The sequence below is a fragment of the Corapipo altera genome, unplaced genomic scaffold, assembly GCF_003945725.1.
Source record: "Corapipo altera isolate COAL_440 unplaced genomic scaffold, ASM394572v1 249, whole genome shotgun sequence".
Classification (NCBI taxonomy): domain Eukaryota; kingdom Metazoa; phylum Chordata; class Aves; order Passeriformes; family Pipridae; genus Corapipo; species Corapipo altera.
This window is the reverse complement of record NW_020884982.1, coordinates 546,599-562,852: the sequence shown is the minus strand read 5'-3', so window position 1 is coordinate 562,852 and position 16,254 is coordinate 546,599. Positions and strand designations below refer to the sequence as shown.

The window sequence follows — 16,254 nt, the reverse complement described above, 5'->3', positions numbered from 1 at the left end:
CTATCCCTTCTATCCCCGTGAAAAGCACTGATCTGTCACAGAGGGGATAGACCAGTTGTGGTCCAAATTTATAGAATAACCCACCCCTCAGCATTGTCAAAGAATCACTTCTGTCAGGTCCCTTATACATCACTTTAATGCATTATCAGAGATATTGTGTAGATCTTCATTCCCTCTGAGGCATCTGCAAGTCAGCCATGGATGCCAGAGCTCAGTTGTGGACTAGGGACTGATGCTGGTTATTTTATTAACTGAACATTTTTTTGCCATGTAGCCATGAGTCTTTATTCACATCCCAGGCATCACAGACTCTTCTTTTGCACTTGGGAACATTAACAGCTGTGTCTACTGCAAAAACAATCTGTTCAAAAAGTTGGCATGACTTAGCAATATAGAGTATGCTGAGTGTGAAGGGACCCACGAGGATCATCAAGTCCAACTCCTGGCCCTGCACAGGACACTCCAAGAACTCCACCATGTGCCTGAGAGTGTCCAAACACTCCTTGAGCTCTGTCTGGTTTGGGACCCTGAACACTGCCCTGGGGAGCCTGTTCAGTGCCCAGCTACCCTCTGAGGGAAGAACCTTTTCCCAGTATCCAACCTAACCCTGCCCTGACACAGCTCCAGCCATTCCCTCAGGTCCTGTCACTGATCACCACAGAGAAGAGATCAGTGCCTGCTCCTCCTCTTCCCCTCATGAGGAAGTTGTAGACAGCTATGAGGGCTCCCTTAGGATGCTCTGCAATTGGACTACTGGGATAAATTAAGGGGTTTTTTTTGTCATAACCAGGTACTACTTAATAGTATGGTAGAAGTTTTCCCTTTTCCCACAGAATTTCATTAAATGTATGCGATTTCCACTAGGGGACTGGATTTCACCTCATTGGACAGCAACTGAAGACATTGAATTTGTCTTCAAATATAGCTCCAAACAGGTGTGTGAGTACAGGTACCACAAAGAGTGATGGTTTCCAAGCTTGTGGCTGGAGATCACTAGAATTTCACCATGGATCATGAGAAGGAATGTTTGAGAAATGTTGGTGCTGTTTGTACCAAAATGATACAACTCACACATCCCCTGGGCAATATTGAGAAGTGTAACAAGAAAAGCCAAAAGAAAGCAATCCATGAGTGTATGAAAGGATGAGCAAGTTCCTTTTTTACTCTACCTGACAGTTTTCAACAGTGCAGATACTTCCTCTCCTGTCTGATAAGCAGAGATAAATCATAGAATCATAGGATGGCTTGGTTTGGAAGGGACCTTAAAGATCACCCAGTTCCAAGCCCCCTACTGTGGGCAGGGACACCTTCCACTAGACCAGGTCCTTTCCATAGACCTAAGAAGATCCAAGAAGATCCAAGATCTTTTTTCCAAGAAGATCTAAAGGCATTTAAGCCCAAGATGATGCCTCTAATAGCAATGCATTCACTTCCAAATATGATGTTCTGACTTGAATGCCTCCCTCAACAGAATTTTACCCTCTTCTGCCACCACTTCTTCCATAGCCTGTGGTCACACAGGGATTTTGACGTAAATTCTGCTTACACATCCCCTCAGGCACCTGTCTTCCAGAATAGCCTTAAGCTTTCCTCCACAGCTCTTTACTCCCCAGCCTCTCAGTTGATCTCTTCTGAATCCTCTCAAATTTGGTTACCTCTCCACTACAATGCAGTGCCCAGTGACGAACTCATTGTCCAATAAAGAACATCAAAGTGGAAAAAAGAGTGGAATAATTTATCTTTATAGTTTTTGATCACTTCTGACACTTCATTTTAATTTTTTTTTTACATACGGTACTCCTTGGAGACACTATATAACAACCCCTGACCTTGTAACCATTACTGTTTAGAATATGCAGGTATTCCCAGCTCTATTCTGCCCAGTTGATGTAATTTTCCCCCACACTTCCAATCCTCTGTAAGTTTCAAGATTACCTTCTGTTTAATACTACCCAAAACACAGGAATCATTACCTTCACATCCTCCAGATCATCTCTCTTTCTGTTCTTTACCTACTGTTCTCAGCTCCTTTTGAACTCAAACTTGAGAAGAAAGAAGGCAGTGGGCATGTTACAGAAATCCAGCCTTGGGAGGTATAAATTCATATCATATTTATCTCAGAAATGAAGCTTTGTTTGAAAGCATTATTATTAATATTAGTGAAAAATTGTAATTTAAAAAAAAAGAAAATCAAAACCAAACCACCCTCCGGGAATTGCACAGTCACTGTCTTGTACTTTGCATAAGATAAATAAATTTGTGCTGAGCAAATAAAATGTTAAATGCTATGAGATCAGCCTGGCAGGATGGGATGCTCTTTTCCAAGGGCTGAAAGGAGAATGCTGCTGGACAACTAACACCTGGGAATTTGCCAGGGAGGTGGTACCAACCAGGCTTTGAGATGCACTGACAGGGTCCGGGCACACACAGATCTGTAGGAAAAAGTGGTGGTAAGGCAGATATGGTGTGTCTTGGTTGTAACCTGCCAGACTCACACCATTCTACCTCTTCTGGCTACTACAAGGAGACATTAATTGAGCAAGAGTAGGACTATTCGCCAGGTACTTTTCTCTCTTTTTTTAACCTAGTTTACTTTCTCATTGACACTGGTATCTCTGACCTCTGCAGAATTTCCATTTCCCTCAGGTGACCAAACTAGCAGGCCAAATCTGTAAACAGGAAGCATTATGCAATTTATTAAGTCTGGAATTAAGTATCATCAGGAACTGCTGCATTTAGGATGGATCTTAATGTAGATTTTTTCATTTCTACCACTAGAGGCCTGTAACGTGCTGCACACTTGGAAAAATACACAACAGTACCAAGAGTACAAATCTACAGAATGATTTTAAAGAAGTTTCTACATATTTAATTTCAACTTCTGAAGACAACTTTCTACCAATGGCAGAACAAGTTCAAATAAGCAACTGCTCGGCAGTTTAATAAGAGAAAACCCTTAGCAGCCAAATCATAAACCATCTAAGCAAGTGAGCAACTTTCCTCAGCCCTCTTTAAAACTCTGATCCCTTGTATAAATAGTGCTTAGGTTGGGATCTGCTGAACAAACACCCAGACAGCTAGTTTCAGGTTAGGAATAAACAGAAATTTAAGAATAAATATTCACATCTAGCATGTTTGTGCATTTGATTTGAAGCTACAGCACATCTCACAGCTTCCCTGGTGTTGGTAGTCTGAAAAAAGTCTATGCATGAAGGCTGTACTTAATGCTATTAGAGAAATAATTTTTTATCCTAAAGTAGTCATAAGAGATGGGTATTTCCAAAACAATAGTGCTGTTTATAATGTTGGGGGGTTGTTTTGGTGTGTTTTTTTTATCATGTTGATTTGGCCATCCATTTGGCAAATTTTCTTCATGTATAAATAAAACTTTGGTGTGGATTTCAGAGAAACCACTGAGATCTCAGTCTGTAACTGAATCTCCATGAGTAGAAACAAACTGGGCACTCAGACTGGTGGTTTTCTACTCCTGACATCCCTCAGGCTGCCACTCCAGCTCTGACAGTTACTCTTTTACACGGTGGCCATGGGTACCTGGGCAGAGCCACTGACCTTTCACAACATTCATTTCAGAGCTGCTGCTTCACACTGAAGAGCACATTTCTCCACCAGTCACTACACACCTTGCACTGGAGGTGCTTGCAGAGGAAGGTAAGGGATGGCAGCAGAAATTGCTTCCTGGGATAAGATTCATCTCACCTAAGTTTACCCACCTGAAAGTTCGATGTGTTTCAGCAAACCCGCAACCAGTGGAGACAAACCAGCATTATTAGGGGGTGAGTCACTGTGCCTGTCAGATCTACCATGAATCACCAGTTAGCAGTGCCTAGGATTTGTACTCACAAAAGATAGAGCCTAGACAATTAACTGAGACTCTGTGCCTAAGTATCATAGTTCCAATCAGGCAAGAGAAATGTCCCTTTTCCTGCCCTCAGTCCGGTGTATCGATGGCAGCGCCGCAAATACATGGGTCTGAGGTCTCTGTGAGGTAATTTCTCTCTATGGATCATAAGCAAGTAAAGTATAGTGTAAAGAAATGGAGAAGCTTTGATTTGCTGGCGCTTCCTCCCCCAGGGCAGTGGGTGTAACTATGCATAAAACATGAGAGAGTCAATGTTACACACAGCCCCATGGCCAGTCCTCTGACAGCCACTGGTGGCACAGGGGAAAGGAGGGACTGTGAGATGCCCACTGCAGGGGCTGTGCTTTCCTGCTCTGCTCTTCCCACACGGGTGGCACTGCCACTGTCCCTCTCTGAGCAGAGAATCCAGGGTCACTGCAGAGCCTGAGTGCAGAGAGGCAGTGACAAAGCAGAAGGAGGAGGCGTTTTGGAGGTGGGAGCGCTTCCCTTGCCACCCAAGCCAAAGCCTGAAGGTGACTCATCCTCCTCTGCACTAACTCTTGCACAGCTCCTCTAAGGAGGAGCTTCAGGCGCCTTTCTTCCCTCCCTTTCCCTTTCTCTCCCTCCCTGTAGAGGTGATCCAAAAAGTCCTTCTTTCCCCAGAAAGTGATCTTTGTCACTTGGTCACTGGTGTCCCCAAGTCCTGTTATTATTCATTGCTCCAGGCACCGCACGCGTCTTTAGGCATTCACTGCAGAACTGGGCAGCAAATCTGACACACTTGGTGGAACAAACATTCCAAATCAGGGGCTCAAAAGATACAAACTGATGTGGCTCCAGAGAAAATATGACCCTCGGGACTCACTTTGTCACTTGAGACAGCAAATGCAAAATGCCCCTGGTAAAGACTTTGAAAGCAGACTGGTTTAAACTGAGTGCAGCTTTGCTGATTTTAAAGCTGTGCTGCTTCTCATTCACACCAGCATGGGAGTGTTCAATAACAGCCTTATTGTGCACTTCAGTGCACAGCAAAACCCGCCTTCCCACACACTGAAAGGAGGTGTCTTCTAAAATTAAAACGTCATTCTCGTTAGCATTGTAACACACTGAATTTTCATATTGAAACATGGCATGCTGAAGAGTTGATAAACAAACCCTCAGGGCTGGAAGCTTCAAACAGGAGAAGGCAGCAAAGCAGAATTATTCTGCCTTTCCGCAGCTGTAGGTTTGGTGCCGTAACTTGAGGGAACAGAGACCATCTGAGCCTCAGTGTCCCTGGGACACTTGTCTTTTTGCTCGTTCTGACAATGCAGAAGAGTCAGAAGACTCAGTGACCCTGGGAAGCTGATCAGATATTACCTCCAGGAAATTCTCACCGTGGGAAGCCAGCATTCCCTTTCTAGGGTTGTTAAAGAGCACATGCACCCTGGAGTCACCAGGGAAGGCCTGGCTTTTCCCTTTCTCAAGACTACATCAGTAAGCTGATGCAAACATTGCAAAAACTACATGGGAAGTACAGAATCATCCATCTCATCCTAAAGCAAGTCCTTCAGCCTAGCTGAGGCTGCCCTTTAGGCAAACAGCTTAGGTTTGCACACATGAGACAAGCTCCCTCAGCTGCTCTAAGCAGGTGTAGTTGGTCTGACGTCAGGGGACACCAGCTGAGGCTCAGGTCAGACCTTTCTCTTGGGTCCATATGTTTCACAGGGCACTGGTGCCACACTATTATATTTGGAGTCACTCAACTCCTGTAATTAATAAAAAGCAAAAACAAGCCTTCTGGCAATGGAGGCAGAACATCTCAGTGTGACAGCACTGAAAATTGTTCTTTTCCCTAAAAAAAAAGTGGGGAGCCATCAGATGAAAGGGAAGTGATAACAACCCAGAAACCAGGACCAGGGATCAGACCCCATCTATTTGCTTTAGAACTTCTGGAAGGCCCTTGCCTTCTCACACAAGATGGATATTCACACCAATATCCTTCAGACAAGTTCAAACAACCACTGAAGGATGTAAAAGTGTCACCTTCTCTGATTCTGTTCCACCTTCTTTGGGAGGGAAGGTGTTCATATTGTCTCACTGGAGACTTCCCCTCATTCCACAGTCTCTGTACAAGAGGCCAAGCCTTTAATATCAATTTTACAAATTACTTCTAAATTAGGATCTTAACACAGCTGAAGAAAATACCTGCAACTGGCCAAAGAGAGTTGCTTTTTGGGAATTTGAGCCCTTATTTGTTGAAATGATTTTTTGCCACCTCTGTAAAGTGTTTAAATTTGCAGTTGGTTCAAACCAAGCAATTTGGGGGGTCATCAGAGGGAGGCAGACACTTCTGGTGGAAAACCAGATCACAGAATCACAGAATGGGTCACATTGGAAGGGTCATCTGCTGCCACCTTTCTGCTCCAGCAGGGTCATCCCAGAGCACATGGCACAGGACTGTGTCTAGGTTGTTCTGGAATATCCCCAGTGAGCAAGACTCCACACCCTCTCTGGGCAATCTGTTCAGTGCTCGCTCACTGCACAGCAAAGAAGTTCTTCCTCATGTCCAGCTGGAACTTCCTGGGCATCAGTTCCTGCCCGTGGCCTCTTGTCCCATTGCTGGACACCCCCGAGCAGAGCCTGGTCCATCCTCTGCCCCCTCCCTGCACACACTGACACACATGGATGAGGTCCCCTCTCAGTGTCTCCTCTGGAGGATGAACAGCCCCAGCTCCCTCAGCCTTTCCTCCTCAGGGAGATGCTCCAGTCCTTTCACCATCTCTGCAGCCTCCTCTGGACCTGCTCCAGGAGCTCCATGTCCCTCCTGTCCTGAGGAGCCCAGGACTGGACACAGCACTCCAGATGTGCCTCACCAGGGGGCAGTGGGGCAAGATCACCACCCTTGATCTGCTAGCAATGCTCTTTCCAATGCCCCCAGGATCCCATTGGCCTTCTTGGCCCCCAGGACACACTGGTGGCTCAGGGACAGCTTGTTGTCCACCAGGACCCCCAGGTCCTTCCTCACAGAGCTGCTTCCCAGCAGGTCATCCCCAGCCTGTGCTGGTGCCTGGGGTTATTCCTCCCCAGGTGCAGACCCTGCATTTGCCTTTGTTGAGTTTCAGAGAGTTCTTCTCTGGCCATCTCTCCATCCTGTCAAAATCCTGCTGAAAGGCTGCACAGCCCTCTGGGGTATCAGCCACTCTTCCCAGCTTTGTGTCCTCAGAGGACATCTGAGCTGCTCTTTTTAGCTGCTTTTCACAGAGGCAACAGGGGGACAAGGAGTCACTAACCCACTCAGAGTTATACATCTAGGCCAGAAGTGTCCTTCTAGAAGGACTGATGTAGATATCTGTATCTCATCAGGTTCTTCTGTGGAGCCTGGACCTTGACTAACTGGCGGGTTTGGATCCAAGCTAACTCATGTCTCACCAGTGTCCATTTAGCACTAACCCTAACCAGCACCTGACTGTGCAAACCTTTCCACAGGCTCTCAAACTGATACAGTGGGGTATGTTTAGACTAAAACATCTGTTTTGAAAGAAACCACAATACACTGAAACACCAATCTAAAAAGTAAAGAGTTGGCTCTGGTAATTTCATGTGAAAAATCCTCCAAATTGTTTGTAATTGTTAAAACAGTATTTGTCCAAGTGAAAAAGTGAACATGTTGTTTCCCTAATTTTAAGGTGACTGTGAGTTTCAAATTTTATTTAAAATTAGTTTCATTTTAAAGTGTTCAACACATTAGCAAAGATCCAAATACAAATAAAGTATTTCAGACTTTGCAAAATGGAATTATTCCAGCAGAGCCGTGGAGGTACTTCAGTTTCACAAAATCTGAGCCAAAATATTCAGATTAATCTATGCTGATTATTCAGAAGTTTTCAAGACTGAATGGGGTTCTGGGCAACCTGGGCTAGTGGAAGGTGTCCCTGCTCATGGCAGGGGGGTTGGAACAAGATGATCTTTAAGGTCCCTTTCAACCCAGGCCATTCTGTGATTCTATGAAGTTGCAGCAGGGGGTATATTTACTAGATGTAAGGCAATTAAATCATAGTAGGAGAGGGTGCTTATAATCCCGGGATAGGGAATTATCAGGAAAAAAAACCAGACAGCACAGCTGCTGCTGCAGCGAAAACACGAGCAACCTCTGCCTCTATATGAAAAGAACTGGTCACATCAATTTGTGGTTATGCAAAGCATCGAGTCTTCCAGGAGCATCATGAACCCTTACTAGTGCTGAAACAATGCATGTTTTGCCATGATGATGATGATTTTATTGCAGTGTATGATCATTCACCTGCCTGAGAAGAGAAATATGTTGGGATTGGTGAGAAAAACAGGCACACACACAAATACACTCACTCTTACTGCTTACCTACGAAGTTATTTAATAACAGGAGTCACAGAATCACAGAATGGTTTGGATTGGAAGGGACATTAAAGATCATCTCATTCCAATCCCCTGCCATGGGCAGGGACAACTCTCCCACTATCCCAGGTTGCTCAGAGCCCATCCAACCTGGCCTTCAACACTTCCAGGGATGGGGCAGCCACAGCTTCTCTGGGCAACCTGTGCCAGGGCCTCGCCACTCTCACAGGGAAGAATTTCTTCCCAATATCCAATTTAAACCTGCTCTCTGTCAGTTTGAAGCCATTCCCCCTTGTCCTGTCACTCCAGGCCCTTGAAAATAGTCTCTCTCCTTCTACCTTGTGGGTTCCCTTTGGGTACTGGAAGGCCACAATTCAGTCACCCCAAAGCCTTCTCTTCTCCAGGTTGAACAATCCCAACTCTCTCAGCCTTTCCTCACAGCAGAGCTGCTCCATCCCTCTGATCACCTTGGTGTCCCTCCTCTGGACTTGCTCCAACAGCTCCATGTCCTTGCTGTGCTGGGCCCCCAGAGCTGGAGGCAGCACTGCAGGGGGGGTCTCACCAGAGTGGGGCAGAGGGGCAGGATCCCCTCCGCGGACCTGCTGAAGTCCATGCAGTAAAACATATGTACAGTGGAAATAATGACAAGTTTTATTTTCCCCCCCTCATTTCTATTTCCTATCTTATGGACATAATTAAGGAACAATTCTTAAGCTGATGGAGGTCCTGCTACTACCAGCTTTCTGTCCAGCACAGGCACTCAGAAGGGGTAAAGCTATTAAACAGAACAGGTATGTAAAACACAGAGATTCCCTGAGTGCAAACACAACTTCTGTCTTTTCTGGAAGTGGAAGCCTTCAGAGGGAAGTGACGGAACTCCCACCAGAATGGCACCCTTCCTGTTCCCATCTGGGAGCAGAGTGGGTAGCAGGGATTGAGCATCCTGCTCCCAGCATCCCGCTACCGGCCCACACAGCAAAGTCACTGAGGCAAAAGGCTCGACGGCAGGGGAAGAGGAAAGGGGGAGGAAAACCAAGTTCCTACATGGCTTTCAAAACTGCAGCCTAGATTTAGAACTCATGAGCGGCCATGGGCTGTATTTTATTCAAGCCAGGTTCAAAGCAGGCAGGTGCTGGGTAAGCAGCCTCTGCAGTGCTGTTAATGCCTTTCACTCCTGAGCTGCATTTCCCTAACATCTTGGCATGTGTGGACTGCTCTGACATCTGCTTCCCTTCAAATCTGCTGCCCACGGTCTCAGGGAACAGCTGTGCCCTTTGGGACTCTCATTCCCTTTTCCCCTCCATTCACACAGGAGACAATGACAGCAAAACTAGAATAGAAATTGCAGCTGGGAGGGACCTACAATGATCATTCAGTCAACTTGCCTGGCCACTTCAGGGCTTGGCCAAGAGTTAAGGTGTGTTGTTAAGGGCATTGTCCAGGCTCAGGCATTAACCACCTCTCTTGAAAGCTTGTTCCAGTGTTTCACCACCCTCTTGGTAAAGGAACGTTTCCAAATCATCGGGTGAAAAATTACATAAGGCAGGAGAATATGCTGTGTTTTCTGCTATTGCTGAGGTAGAGAACAAGGAAAATGAAGGATAAAGGCTCTCAGGTGCCTTTCTCCTAAAATATAGACTTGGATATCTAAACTATAGCTGCTGTTGTGCCATCATTCATGTTGATATTTGGTGTTGTGGTCAACTATTAAATGCAGGAATCTCTGAGTAAAGGCAGAATGAAGACTAGTCATTTCTTATCTTTCCTTTCTGTTTTCTATGGGCATATTTGAGGAGAAAGTGGCATAAAAATGACTACCTTCTTTCCTTTCAAACCTTTTGGCAACCTGGAATTTCTGCCACTTGGCTAAGTTGATTTGGAACTTTTTTCTATTATAAATAGGATTTACCTGAAGCTACTTTAGTGAGCTAGAAATGAAAGACTGGTTATTACTGTGAAAGCTGCTTTTCCTTCAGTTTTTGACCCTGATTGTGATGGCCTTTAATTTCTTGTGGGAAATGACTGTAAATGACATCCAGGCTTCTGGGTTTCTGACTATCACTGTCTGGAAAGAGACCTGCTGCACTTGTAAACTAAAATGAAGTCAACCCTTCCAGAAAAAAAAAAAAATTCAAAAGACTGGACACAAAAACCTTCTGGCACTTCAGTGCATTTGTAGAGGATGCACAGGATACATTCCTTTTGTGAATCCATATGGACCCTTCTGTTGCAATTCTCCATGCACAGGAGGTGACAGGATTTCCTCTAAGAAGAAATGAAAGACCTTGTATGTCCCCACACTGGTACATCCTTTAGGATTCCCATGAGGATTTGGAGCAGCTTATTTGTCATTTGTTAATCCAATTCAAGGGGATTTTTAATGTGAAGAGTCCTTTGAACATGACAGTCTAGTACATTCAGTGAGGGTTGCTTTAGGATACAGGACGACAGGAATGTTCAGTGCAACTGATATTTGGTTCCAGAACTTTGACCCAAAGACTGACAACTTTTTTTACCATTTCTTTGAATTCTGTCTATGAAAACCTCGGGTGATGAGGGGGGAAATTGCTCCTTTTAAATCTCCTGCATGCTGCCACAGTGCTCAGAGCAGCAGACTTACCAATATTTCTAACTCGGGGGTCAGCACTGCTAATTGAATTAATTGAGGCTGTGCTGATTTGTGTCACCAGAGAACATGACCCCAAAACGCTGCGTTTTAATTCAGTTCCCGTCTCCAAGCTTCATGTTTCCAAACAGCAGAGTATAATGAGAGACAAACTGCCTCCCCCCCAACAGTCATGGGGGCACAGACCAAGCTGTTTGACTCTCCATGCACAACCAGGAGCAGTGGATGAGGGGAGAACATGCCGAGGATGAACGGGAGGTGGATGGAGGTCTGCTGCTACTGACAGTGTTTATGTGATCTGCTTATCTCCCCCAGTGGCATCACACTAATCCCATCACTACCAAGGCACCTCTTCCTCCTGATGGAGCACCACTGGTGTGGTTTCTGTGCCTCAGCAGAAGCCACAGAAGTTCTGTTGTAGGAAGCAGTGTTCCCTTTCCCTGTACATCTCTCCAGGACCCAGCCCAGCAACTCAGTCTGACAGTTTGTCCCAGAGACTAATAACCTATTGCCCTGCTTTACATACCAACACATAACCTTCTGACTACTCCACTTCTACAGGGGCTCTCTGGCTGCCCATCCATCCAACTGCTCTGCATAAAACCCAGCTGATGCCACACGCAATGCCCTGTAACACTGATGAACTCTGGTTCACCCTGGGGCTGCTATCTGTTTACACCTCAGCTGTGTTCCTCCAAATGATGCCTATTGACTTGGTAATTTAAGCCTGGTCTCCCTCCACACGATTATATCATTCCTAGAAACTTCAGTTGACTATGTAATGGATCAGGTCCTCTTTGCAGGCTCAGGGGTGCTTTCTAGGATGCTGTGATGATCCTCCCAAATTTTCCTGTACTCCCGGTGTCACTTGGAGTACCACCCGGCATCACTCTGCTTGGATGCAGAGTGCTGCACAAGCCACACATGGTCACAAACACAGAGCAGCAAGTTCCAATGCCAATAAACCACTTGCAAGTGGAAATGAAATGGAAATGAAATTTCCATTTCCACCCGTTGTTCATCAGACAGATGGAAATGGAAATTTAAGCTACAATTATAAGCAAAATATCTATGCCATGTCCTCATGTGATTCCCATGAAAACAGCATGGGAGAATTTCTAATGGAAGGTGTCCCTGCCCATGGCAGGGGATTGGAACAAGAGGATGCTGAAGGTCTCTTCCAACTCAAACCATTCTGTGATTCTGTGAACTCTGTGATCTTTGGGGCTAAACCTTAAAGACACAAGAAAGAATTCTCCCCTCATATGCAGAAATTGAGGTACAGGAAACCTTCCCATTTTCAACAGGAGATAGAAGTTTGTGGTGTCAAAGGTAGTTAATATACAAGGGATTTTCCACCCCTCAGTCCCTGGAATGAGCTCTACTGAGAGAGGCCAACTTGAACTGCTGCCTGAATCCTGAAGAAATAAACTTGCCAAGCTGTCAGATGCTGAACCACCAGTAGTCATTCTCACAGAATGGCCTTCAGCTGCCACTTTGACAGAAATCCAGCATTGTTTGGTGGCATTTACCTTGGGGGACAGACATTCTCGGGATAAGGGAAAGCAATTTAAGCTTTCAGAACTGTGTATGTATGTTTATTGCTTTTTCATGCTGAAGAATTATTCATGTCACTCCTTATACTCTGACTCAGCCTAATTAACATTGGAAAGGTCATCTCACAGAAACTTAGGTAGATGAAGGACAGGAAGTCTTACACCATTTCCCTTCCTTGCTATGGCAGGGCAAGTCTAAGCACATCTATGCTTGAGCCTGGCTTTGGTTTCGTTCCAAGGAGATGGCACTATATTAACTGTGATTGTTTAAGATTACCTGTAGGTAGAAGAGTAAACTTCTAAAACAGTAGTTCTACTCTTTTTCTCTGGCTATGCAATATGTTTGAAAATCAGCAGAAACTACTGAATAAGATGGGAACACTATCTCTCAGGCTATGTGCTCCTGGACATATCAAATTTAGTAATGTGTATTTAATAGGATGTCATTAAGATGATGTTGAGTTGGTTTTATCCTCATAAATCACACATCTCATCGCATGACCTAACTGGATTGTTCCAATTTTGTTTCGATAATATTTCATAGACTAGGCAAAGCTATCTCTGTATAGAACAGGCTGATTTTCATGCAGTCCATGCCTACAAGTTCAGCTTTGCCTGATATTTCTATGTCTCATCCAGTAGCTCCCAGATTCTTTCTGAGACGGCAAATGGGAGGTAACTATAATTGATTGTTATTTTTATTTCTGCTGACAATAAAAATCATCATGGTTTTGTTGTCTGTGGAGAGCCTGACCACCCTTCCTGGAATAAAGACCCTGAAGAAGTTAAAAACTAACTTTCAATCAGGAAAAATGGGAAAAAAAATACAGAGGATGAACTAAAGAGCTGCTGCTGGTAAGACAGGGGCCACAAGCTCTTTCAAGACTCATACAGGGGTGACTGATAGTCAGTAGGTGCCCAGGAGACTAAAGAGGCAAAGGGCACTTTGAATGGTAGCTATACCCAACAGAATCCTTCCTTCTGTCAGAGACCTTCATTGAAAAGGGACATTAAAGACCATCTTGTTCCAACCCCCTGCCATGGGCAGGGACACCTTCCACTATCCCAGGTTGCTCAGAGCTCCATCCAACCTGGCCTTGGACACTTCCAGGGATGGGGCAGCCACAGCTTCTCTGGATAACCTGTGCCAGGGCCTCACCACTCTCCCAGGGAAGAATTTCTTCCTAATATCCAATCTGAACTTCCTCTCTGTCAGTTTGAAGCCATTCCCCCTTGTCCTGTCACTACATGCCCTGGTAAATAGTCCGGCTCCATCTTTCTTGTGGGCTCCCTTTAAGTACTGGAAGACAGTAAGTTGCATGGATATTGAAGGCTACAAACAGACAGTGGGAGAGAACCAGACACCTAGTTTTACAGGCACAGCCTCAAGCCACTAATTTTCACAAGATGACATGATGAGTGGTGAATGCTAAAGAACTCCAGAGTTGTGACTCTGAAAGACTGAAGCTGATGCTTGCTGTTTGGTCCAGCAGGCCACGGCAAGCAGGTTCATACAGCCACCTTTTTCACTTGCCCCCTTCTCCTAGAAATCAGGTTTTCCTAATGGTCTGAGAAACATGTTACATGATGTTCCTGCCCTATGTTCCTTACGAGAACTGTTTTTAATCTAGTGATTCTTACAGCTTTGGGAGTGCTTTTCCTCTGCCTTAAGGCACATTTCAAGAATTGCTTATGCGGTACAAGTTATTCCAGCAGATTATGACACGATAGAGGAATCACTGATAACAGAGTACAATGCTGGGGGGAAGCAGTGGCTGGAAAAAGTCCAGGATCAGAACAGCAGACCCAGGAAGGAGAAGACTGCAGACAGCCCTGACAGCAGAGTCAGAGGCAATCTGCGTGCGTGACAGCTCAACACGGACCACACAATAGGGTCAAAGAGAGCATGTCTGAGACACAGCAGAACTGTGCTTAAAACCACAGTGTCTCTCTCCCCGTGCTGGCTTTCCTTCACTGCATCATCTCATAATCATGGTTACATTCAGAAGTTACCAACAACATCTCTCCCCAGAAACATATCTCTCTCGTCTATTTCCACCAGTGCTCCCCCCGGATTTCAGCAAGACTGCTAAAGGGAGACAGAAAACCTCTGGAAATTATCATCCTCAGAGGTCTTGGGATGCAGCTCATCATGTAGGCAAGCACAGCCAACTCTTATATTCACAGCAATCCGCGGTTCACCTGGGGCTAAACCCCCTTTCAGCATCTGCTGAGCTGACACTCACCTATACCTCAGGATCAGATTGAAGTGTGGGGGTGGTGACACATGCTTGGGAGCACTTCCAGTAACACACATCCACACATCCAAAAGAAAAGTCAGAGAGGACTTAACTGCCACCCACTGGGAGCCACCTGCAGCAGTGCAGTCACTGTGAATGCCACTTCTCTGCCATCATGGAGCGTGTTCAAAGTACAGGGGTTGCCACAGGTCAGGAACAAGGCAAAGATAATCTGCTGGGTATTAGTGGAAGAATATGTGTAATAAAGGGTCAGCTAGTTCAGGAGAATCCCCTTTGATGTTTCAGATCTGCCTGACATCTGAGAAGTCCTCTGCCTTATAGAGCTGGCAGCAGGAGCTACTGTTTTTCTCAGGCTCTTTTCCCCATGCCTGTGGCATGCAAAGCAAGGACATAATCAGCACTGCCAACCAGCCAGCCTTGAAAACCCTGCTTACTGGGACAAGGGCACTCGAAGTCCTCACAGGATTAGTGCTAGGGAGACAGGTTTTAAACAGAAAAGGTCCAGAGTTCAATTTCATTCCTGTTCCCACATTGCCCAACCACTATGTTCCTTTCCCTAGCTAGGGCTGGCATCCAAGAACACAGATTCAAAACAGCCCTGCTGCTAAGATACTACTGCTCTGCCTCCTTAGTTCTTCCACCCAACAGCAGCTACCATGACCCCAGCCTTGCTAAAGGGGTTAAATGCTCGAGGCTGCATGTGACTTCAAACTGACAGAGAGGAGGTTTAGATTGGATATCAGGAAGAAATTCTCCCCTGTGAGGGTGGTGAGGCCCTGGCACAGGTTGCCCAGAGAAGCTGTGGCTGCCCCATCCCTGGAAGTGTTCAAGGCCAGGTTAGACGGGGCTTGGAGCAACCTGGTCTAGTGGAAGGTGTCCCTGCCCATGGCAGGGGGTTGGAACTGGCTGATCTTTAAGGTCCCTTCCAACCCAAACCAATCTACGAGTCTATAATGATTCTGTGTGGTTCATGACTGAGAGACAAAGGGTGTCAGCCAGCTCAGGGAGCTGTGTCCTTCACATGGGCGGTGGGGAGTGAAACCTTTACAGTCCTACTTTTTGGACCTGTAGCACAGCTTTACTGTTTTTAGCCAAGTCAAAGTTTTGCTTTGAGGGATCAGAGCTACAGATAAGCCAGCAGACTGAAACCTGTTCTGAATTTATTCAGTGAGCATGCCTTCATATGCTTTGGGTATGATTGTACTTGTGTGTAGGGAGGGCATAAGGAGCATATACCTGATTGCAAAGTTAATCCTTCATTAGAAAAGCACTTGCTGGCTTCTCAGCTGGTGGGAGGGAGGGAGACAGATGAAGCCCTGACATTTTATCTACATAGAACTAGAGACATGGACTTCCACAGAGAGGAAATGGTGCTGGATACTGCCAAGAAAGGGTTTTGCTGTGCTCAGGTTTCTCTGACTTAGATCTGCTTGGGGATACAGAGAGGAAGCTGCAGCTACGAATTGTCTCCTACCCACAGAGCTCATGGTAGCATTTTCCTCATGGATCCCAAGCTCCTCTGTCTCCTTTATTTTTGACAGAGGGCAAAAGAATATTCCCATTGACCTTGAAACTCAAATGCATTTTCACTTCAGCCA

At 45.6% G+C, this 16,254-nt stretch overlaps 1 protein-coding gene across 3 annotated transcripts in view; it reads right to left on the bottom strand.

Annotated features, from left to right (window-relative positions):
* The window catches only part of LOC113957985 (elongation of very long chain fatty acids protein 4-like), a 69,894-nt gene that overhangs the window by 20,176 nt on the left and 33,464 nt on the right, over positions 1-16,254 (bottom strand). Inside the window, exon 1 of one of the 3 annotated variants that reach the window (XM_027665938.1) lies at positions 2,391-2,418. The exons of the other annotated variants lie outside the window; for them this stretch is intronic. The gene's annotated coding sequence lies outside the window, so the exon portion shown is untranslated. Of the gene's footprint in view, positions 1-2,390; positions 2,419-16,254 lie in introns of those variants that run through there. 3 annotated transcript variants of the gene reach the window in all.